This window comes from Bombus vancouverensis, chromosome 7 (genome assembly GCF_051014615.1).
Source record: "Bombus vancouverensis nearcticus chromosome 7, iyBomVanc1_principal, whole genome shotgun sequence".
Taxonomy (NCBI): Eukaryota; Metazoa; Arthropoda; class Insecta; order Hymenoptera; family Apidae; genus Bombus; species Bombus vancouverensis.
Window position 1 is genome coordinate 9,162,771 of NC_134917.1, and position 7,311 is coordinate 9,170,081.

At 36.8% G+C, this 7,311-nt stretch overlaps 1 protein-coding gene across 2 annotated transcripts in view; it reads right to left on the minus strand.

The window, feature by feature from the left end:
- The window catches only part of dpr12 (defective proboscis extension response 12), a 110,950-nt gene extending 104,171 nt beyond the window's left edge, over positions 1–6,779 (minus strand). The window contains exons 1-2 of one of the 2 annotated variants that reach the window (XM_076620027.1): positions 6,673–6,779; positions 6,330–6,419 (exon numbers count right to left, since the gene is read on the minus strand). The gene's annotated coding sequence lies outside the window, so the exon portion shown is untranslated. The remainder of the gene's footprint in view (positions 1–6,329; positions 6,420–6,672) is intronic. The other variant, XM_076620029.1, reaches the window with a different exon arrangement.
- Positions 6,780–7,311: the final 532 nt, after the last annotated feature.

The window sequence follows — 7,311 nt, forward strand, 5'->3', positions numbered from 1 at the left end:
TCGAACTATTTAAACCTCTTGTAACAGAGAAGCAGAGGAAAAGAGAGGAAGAGAAAAGCGTAGGGAGAAGGAAATTGGATGAACCGGGTGATATAGCTGTCTTCTTGCCGGGGGTTCGTTAGCACGGGCCAGATACGCGAACATCCCCCGAGCGTGGTACGCGCAGCCGAGAGATTTAAAGATAGATTCGAAAGTAGAATCAGGTCAGGGTACAATCCGCCACCACTGGCGGAATGTGTCAGTAAATCGGCGAAAACGCGTCTGCATTAACGAACCGACGCCGTCACTGGTCCGTGTTCGCTTTTGATTGCAAATGATTTCAAAACGTACGGTCAACCTGAACCGCGAACCAGCTAAACCACCGAATGTCCGAGTTATGGAAAAAAAATGAGGAAGAGGAACGATAATTAGCTGTCGTTTCAACTTCGTTTCGGTATTTTTCCTGCGATGCTTGTGTTATCTAAATAGTTATGTAATAATTGCATCGACTTTTCAGATAATAACGCATCCTAGTAGTCGGAAGTTAGGTTCACAACATACGCGTTGATTTATTATCAACCGGTAGAATAACCGGTTTTATAAAAGAACTTCCGTCGTGATGTCCATATAATTACGTGATTTAATTGGACATAATCCTTCTGCGATATAATTACAGATGCAATCGTAGCAATTCCGTAACATGATGAATATTTTGAAAAAAGATTGAAATGCATCGAAGAAGAATTAAAAATGTTAGAGGGATTTTTGTAAAACTATTAACTAACTTAAATAAAACTCTTCAACTCTAAAATGATAATTTTTAAAGAAAAAACGTTATCATTCAATGAATCATTGTTGGTTACCTAACATGTGAACATCGATACAAGTACTCTGCGACAATAATTCGTTGGATCGAGAGATGGTGAGACTGCGTTCGACCGATCGGGATAAACCCTCTTTCGAATTACCCTAATAGTTCCGTAACATGCTGCATAAACAGCCACATCGCCTGCTTATTCCAACCCCAAAGGAACGAATCTTCCTTACTCCCATTCAGAGTTCCTATCCATGGATCTCGCTCATTCCAGTAAAATCTAACGATCGAGACGCGTCTCGTCGTAAACACGCTCTAGGAAAGGGAGATGCTGTCTCGTGGAAAGGCACGTCGAACGCAGATAGAGCGAAACGATCGATCGATCGCTCTCAGACTTTTCGCATACATTAACATCGAGTGGTTGAACGCACGTAGTGAGAAGAAAACGAAGAGAGAGAGAGAGAGAGAGAGAAAAAGAAAAAAAAAGAAAAGGGGCAAAGAGGTAGAAAACAGGAAGAAGAAGAGGCTACTGGTAAAAAATGAGCGAGTCTGACCCCACTGTTTACAGATGCATTTTCGATTTTGTCTCGCGCGAGGTGCGCGAGCATCGAGCCGCATGCAGTCCACTCCACGCTCTAGCTGTAATTCAGTAATGGTCTTACGGTGAAGTTCATAATAACTGACGCAAATGAGAGGGTCTCGTAATTAATTCGCGCATACTTATGAATAGAATAAGAGAGGCAACGTGCGAGACAGGGAGAGCGAACGGTTAGGGAACGGGACAGAGAGAAAGAGAGAGAGAGAGAGAGAGAGAGTGCGGCAGAGTGAAGACGGGAGGAGAGACACGTAACCCTATGCTGAGCTTGCGTAACCTAGTATCTGCAAATCCCATGTTGGAAGCCTCCCACAAAGCAGTGAATCAACGCTGTTAATTTGTTAAGTGTAAAGTGAATCAAATCAGTTTCAGAACAGTACTTATGTATGCCAGACGTGACCGTAAGCACCGGAATTTCCGGCTGGCCGCAAGGATCGGCCACAAATTATTTCGCGATTTCAACCGTTTCGAGAACAATTCGTGAATTCGCGTGTATTGGCTTGGCGAAGAGCGAGCATTTTTACGTAAGGAAGCGCAAGATGCTACTCCAGGACTAAAGCAGGATATTTGAATATATTGTCGTAGTTAGGAGGATGAATAGTCGTTAAATACAAAGATACAAGTTCTTTACAAATAACTGATAAATCTTTGAAACAGATGCTATCTACGTAATAAATTTCACTTTTACGCTGTTTATTTGAAAACGATGGAAAAGTAACGTTCCGAATCTTTGACCAAATCTGCTGAAATAAACAGTTTCGAGTGACTGTTATCTCATAATATACAGTAGCGGACAAAAGATTAAGACGAAATGGAAAAAATAAATAATTGATTTACTTTCCATAAAAAATATAAATACGGTGTTCTACTTTTGGTATTAACTAATTAGACATTTGTTTATACACTTACAAAAAAAATTTCATTTTGTTATTTTATGATAAGAACCGTTTATCAGATTGGTATTCCACGATTATAGAACACCGGATTCACGTTTCAACGTCGAAGTTCGCGTAGATCGAGTAGCTTTAATAGTTACATAGATGACGAGCAAGATAATAATTGCAAGAGCAATTACGTTAATGAATTTAAAAGGGGCGTTGTTCGAATTAAAATTGAATTCTCATAAATACGATATAGAGAAATTTCCAAAACGATGAATATTAATTGGCCAAATATTGCAATATATAATTCATCTCTGTATCCATAAAATCAACACTGATTTCTCACTAACTCGATATGTACACCGATATAGTTAAATGTATTCTGGCTTTCGTTTTAATAGTTTTAGCAAGTTATCCTGCTTTACTTCCTATCGTTTGGGTTTTAGCTTTGCGAGATATTGCGCGTTATTTTCGAATTTTTCCGATAAAAATAGTCGATAGCATTTTCACCGTTCAGTCGATCCCGTCTTTATGATATATAGAATAAATGGTGAATCGCGATACGATCGAAAGAGATGATTAATCGCGCGCGAAAGACTCGAAAAGGCTGAATTAAGTTCTACTTTCTGTTCCTCTCGGATGAAAGATATTCGCCAGACTTTCGGGATGAAACTCGGAGAGAAGAATTTAATTGTAATATATATACTTCGCAATATCCCATGTTTCCATGAAGAATTAACGACGTTAACATAATTACGAGTCCGTTATCACTCAACGTTACACGATTTCTTTCATAATGATGTAGCTCTTCATTATCTTCTCCTTTACGCTGCGTTTCCCGCGTTTTGCCCACGGTATCTTAAAAACAACAGTTCTTTAAAAAGTAATAAACAAGCGGAACGTCATACCGACTAAAAACCAAAATCCTACAAAAGAGAGAATAACAAAATGTTGCCCTATCCAAACAAAGGCTACTACACGCGCGTATCTAGCGCCTGAAGCGGTTGCACGTTCAGAATATTCGCAAACTCGTCGCGATCGCGATATAAATAAACGTGTGTAATATCGTGTTTGCGCGTAAAATGTCGTCTTATCAATTTCACAATGGCCGTTTCTGCACTTTGACCACTGACCGTCGAGCTGACTGTTCCCGATGATACGAAACATGCAACGTAAGAAAAAAAAAACCGTACACAACACAACGACAGAGACTAATACGCAGACAGGGTACATCGATCACCATTCGTATCTCGAAATTTGATACAGCCACGCGATAAAACGTGACGAGAAAACGGTCTATTTTAGGTCCTTCGGCGAATGTTCCAGTCGGTTTCGTCGGCGTTGCCATTTTGTCACATTTAGAAATTATCGGATAGATCGAAATTGAATCGCTCGATATGGTAAGAGATCACGAGGTTTCCAACGGATTTGTATTAGGTTGGGTGACGTGGGACGATCAATGTTTGTGGTCCATCGTTGAATTCTCGGGTGGGTTTCACGGACTTCGCCATTTTCCTACATTGAAAATCAATCCGCAAAAAAGGGCAAATATTTGCTTCGCGTTAAATCGATGAGAACAAAAGACGGTATATATGTATAAACGAAACGACGCGAAAGAAATATCTTGGATAAAAGATTAAAAATGGACTCGTCAAGTTAATAAAAATAGAGAAGCATTAAAAAATTATCGGGTAGAAACTGAATCATTCGATACGATGATGGATCTCGGGGAACTTACGAAAGTGGTGTATGAAAAATTCATCGGTTGACTGGAGCATTAACGTTGAGCAACATTGTTTCTGCGAAACTTTGTCGATATCGCCGGGCGACACCCCCAAAGTGAAGTACTATAATTGAACAGTGGATGATTTTTAGGTGAAAGCACGACTGCTGCATAGCACGTCGCATTAAATAAACAAAGTTTCGTTTGATCCACTTTCGGACCAGCACTTCGTCTCCGTAGTATATCGCACCGAAAAACAAAAGAAATAGCGTGTATCTATTTTCGCGTATTTTCGTAATGCAGAAAGTATCAAAATTATGATTACTTAAATTCCATTCGTATAACACCGTTCTAAATGATGTTCTACGAATGAAACTCCGCGACAACATGCATGTAGCCGCGTAGAAAGTATCGAAGTTACGAATACTCAATTGAGGCTATTCTAAATGGTAATTTTCAAATAAAATTCTGTAATAACTTGCATGTAATCATGCAAGAAGCATTGAAATTACGTCTATTAAAATTCACAGCATAATAGATGATCGCTTTGAGATGAAATTATGTAATAACTTGTGTGTGATCTTGCACAGGAAGTATCGAAGATTCTTAAACAAGCCACAGGATTAGTTAAGGAAAGATGAAATTTAATGCCGGTTACTTATGCATACGACGCGTCGAGACTGTCGAGACTGTATTATTCGCGCGTTATTACGCGCACAGGATGCATGCGAGCCGGAAATGTCTCGTAAGGGAAACGCGATCGCGCGATCCGCGAGAGCTTAATGACGGTTAATATGTAATTCTCGTGCATTGAAACCCGATATAATATTTCGAATTCCCCACCCATGATGTTAATAAAATAGAATCCGCAGCCTGCTACGTGTGGCTGTCGATGGGGTCAGAGGGGATGCATTAACGTATTCAGTATTGGAACGCGCAGAATGGATAGCGCGACGCACGCGATATACAATTTCAATAAATTCGACACGCAGGATGCTGTCATGATAGACGAATCCCGTGTTCGAACGAGAATAGCAACGATGTGGCAGAATAACGAGATGATTTTATTGCACTAGTATTCGAACCAGCTTCGCTTTATTATTCACTAAATTTCGTAATTAAAAAAAGTCCTAATTTCAGTAACGCGTGTCATTAATTTAGTTTATATCGAAGCTTTCTTTACCACTTAAGAATATTTTCTTTGACTTTTATATATAAATACGTACTGCATTAGATAAATGGTAATTTAACGCAATTAACAATGTATAAGAAATACATACCTTTTATACATTTGTATTTGTTATGATGGAATATAACCACTGATTAAATACCTCGGCCGTAATATAATTATGTTTTGATCGATATTTAACAAATTGTACAATTTTGATGGTACTGTTAAATAATAATTGATTTTGTTAATATTCCGATAATATGTATATTCGTTTGATTTATTAAATGAATATATAATTTGCAACACTCAGTTAATAATTCTGTTCTAACCATCAGTTGATGTTATTATAGATATTTACTGAATTTGTCATCTGTTGTTGAACAATTTCTAATTCATATAGATACTTTACTATATTTTCTATATTATCGATCGTTAGTAATACATATCTACAGACGAGGTCACGACACAGACACGGTACTCGCCAATAGTCATGAGATGTTCATAATTCTACGCGATGTTATCTACAAACGATAAATTATATCCTTTTGTAGAATGAAAGATGAAATTAGAAATTATTTAAAGGATATATCTATTCGCGAATGTCAGAATCATGCACTCAAATGTATTTTCTAGTAAAAGACTACGTCGGGTTTTGTAAATATTCGAGAAATCGTTTGCCAGAAATCGAAGAAAAGAAGTAAATAAACATGCCTGAGGGTAGTCGGATAACAACGTATAAAGGCAACGTTTAGCCTTGACTCGAGACGCATCTAAACATGTTCGCGCGGTTTCAAAAACAATAAAGGTTATGCATGAAGATGCAGACAGCAATCTTACTACAAAGAATACGTGTTTGAAATGCACTAAAATATACAAGTTTAAATATAAGAATATATTAAAAATTTACTTTGTTTAATTTAAAATTGTAGTTTACAATACACGTAGATTGAAACAGGGAAATGATTTGATGTATCCGAAAATAAAATCGTATCTACATATTTCCATTCTAGTAGTCTTAATAAATTATAGATTTATTTATAATTTACAACTTGTATATAACTTAATTGTACATACGTACTGACTGTAATCGCGTATAACCACAAATAAAACATCTCAAACACATATATCACATATAATTCACTAAATGATAATATAAATGTATACGTTCCAGTACACCTGCCTTTTTAGCCGTAAAGGACATATTATCAAATTTTCACAGCATAGTCATCGAAATGGTTTCAGCACTCAGTCAACAACTTGAATACGAGAAAACCAGAGTCAAGATTAATATATATGTAAAATCAGAAGCAATGATATTAAAATGAAACAATAACTGAGTTTAAATTTCGTCTCAAAAGCTTATAACATAAATTACTACATGTATAGTAAGTGTAAATGTCAAATAAATTACCAAGAATAAACGAAAAAAACAAAGTTCGGCAAATTATTTAGTATCATTGTTGCAATACCTAAGAAAGTATTAGATAAGAACATATTAATTGAACAAACCTAATAGTAGCTTGCAAAAGGTAACAGAATGGTAATGGAAATAGAACGGAGCAACAAGAAATCACGCACGTCAAACGAAGTAACACATCCTGCCGCCACGATTTCCGATAACTGAATGACATTATTTCGCGCCAAGCATCGTCCTGCCGCTTTCATATTGGCTGACATCGGACGTCTTTTCTTCTACTCAAAATGGCGCGCAAAATTGAAATATTGTAGATGCGCAATTCAAAATTCAATTAACGAGCTATGACCAGATAATCATAAAGGTATTATTATCAGTGAAATAGAAGAATCTTATATTTCTGTGATACTTATTGTATCTATCTGTATTGTATTGTATCTATTGCCTGTGTGTTTATTATTATACAAATCGAACAAATTCATTGGAATGATAATTCTGAGCTTTAATTCGAACAATTACTACAGACGAAATGTTTGTGTCATTACAATAATCAGCTATAATAATTCGATAATATCGCATGTGACATAAAAATGATAAGATTGTCGCAGATCTCAGGTCTTTTCCAAAATATACAGCAAATGCAAATTTTGAAATAAGGTCTAGTTTGTACCTTAGTACCTAGTTTGTACCTAGTACCTAGGTTGTACTAATTTGTGTAGATTTGTAATCATATA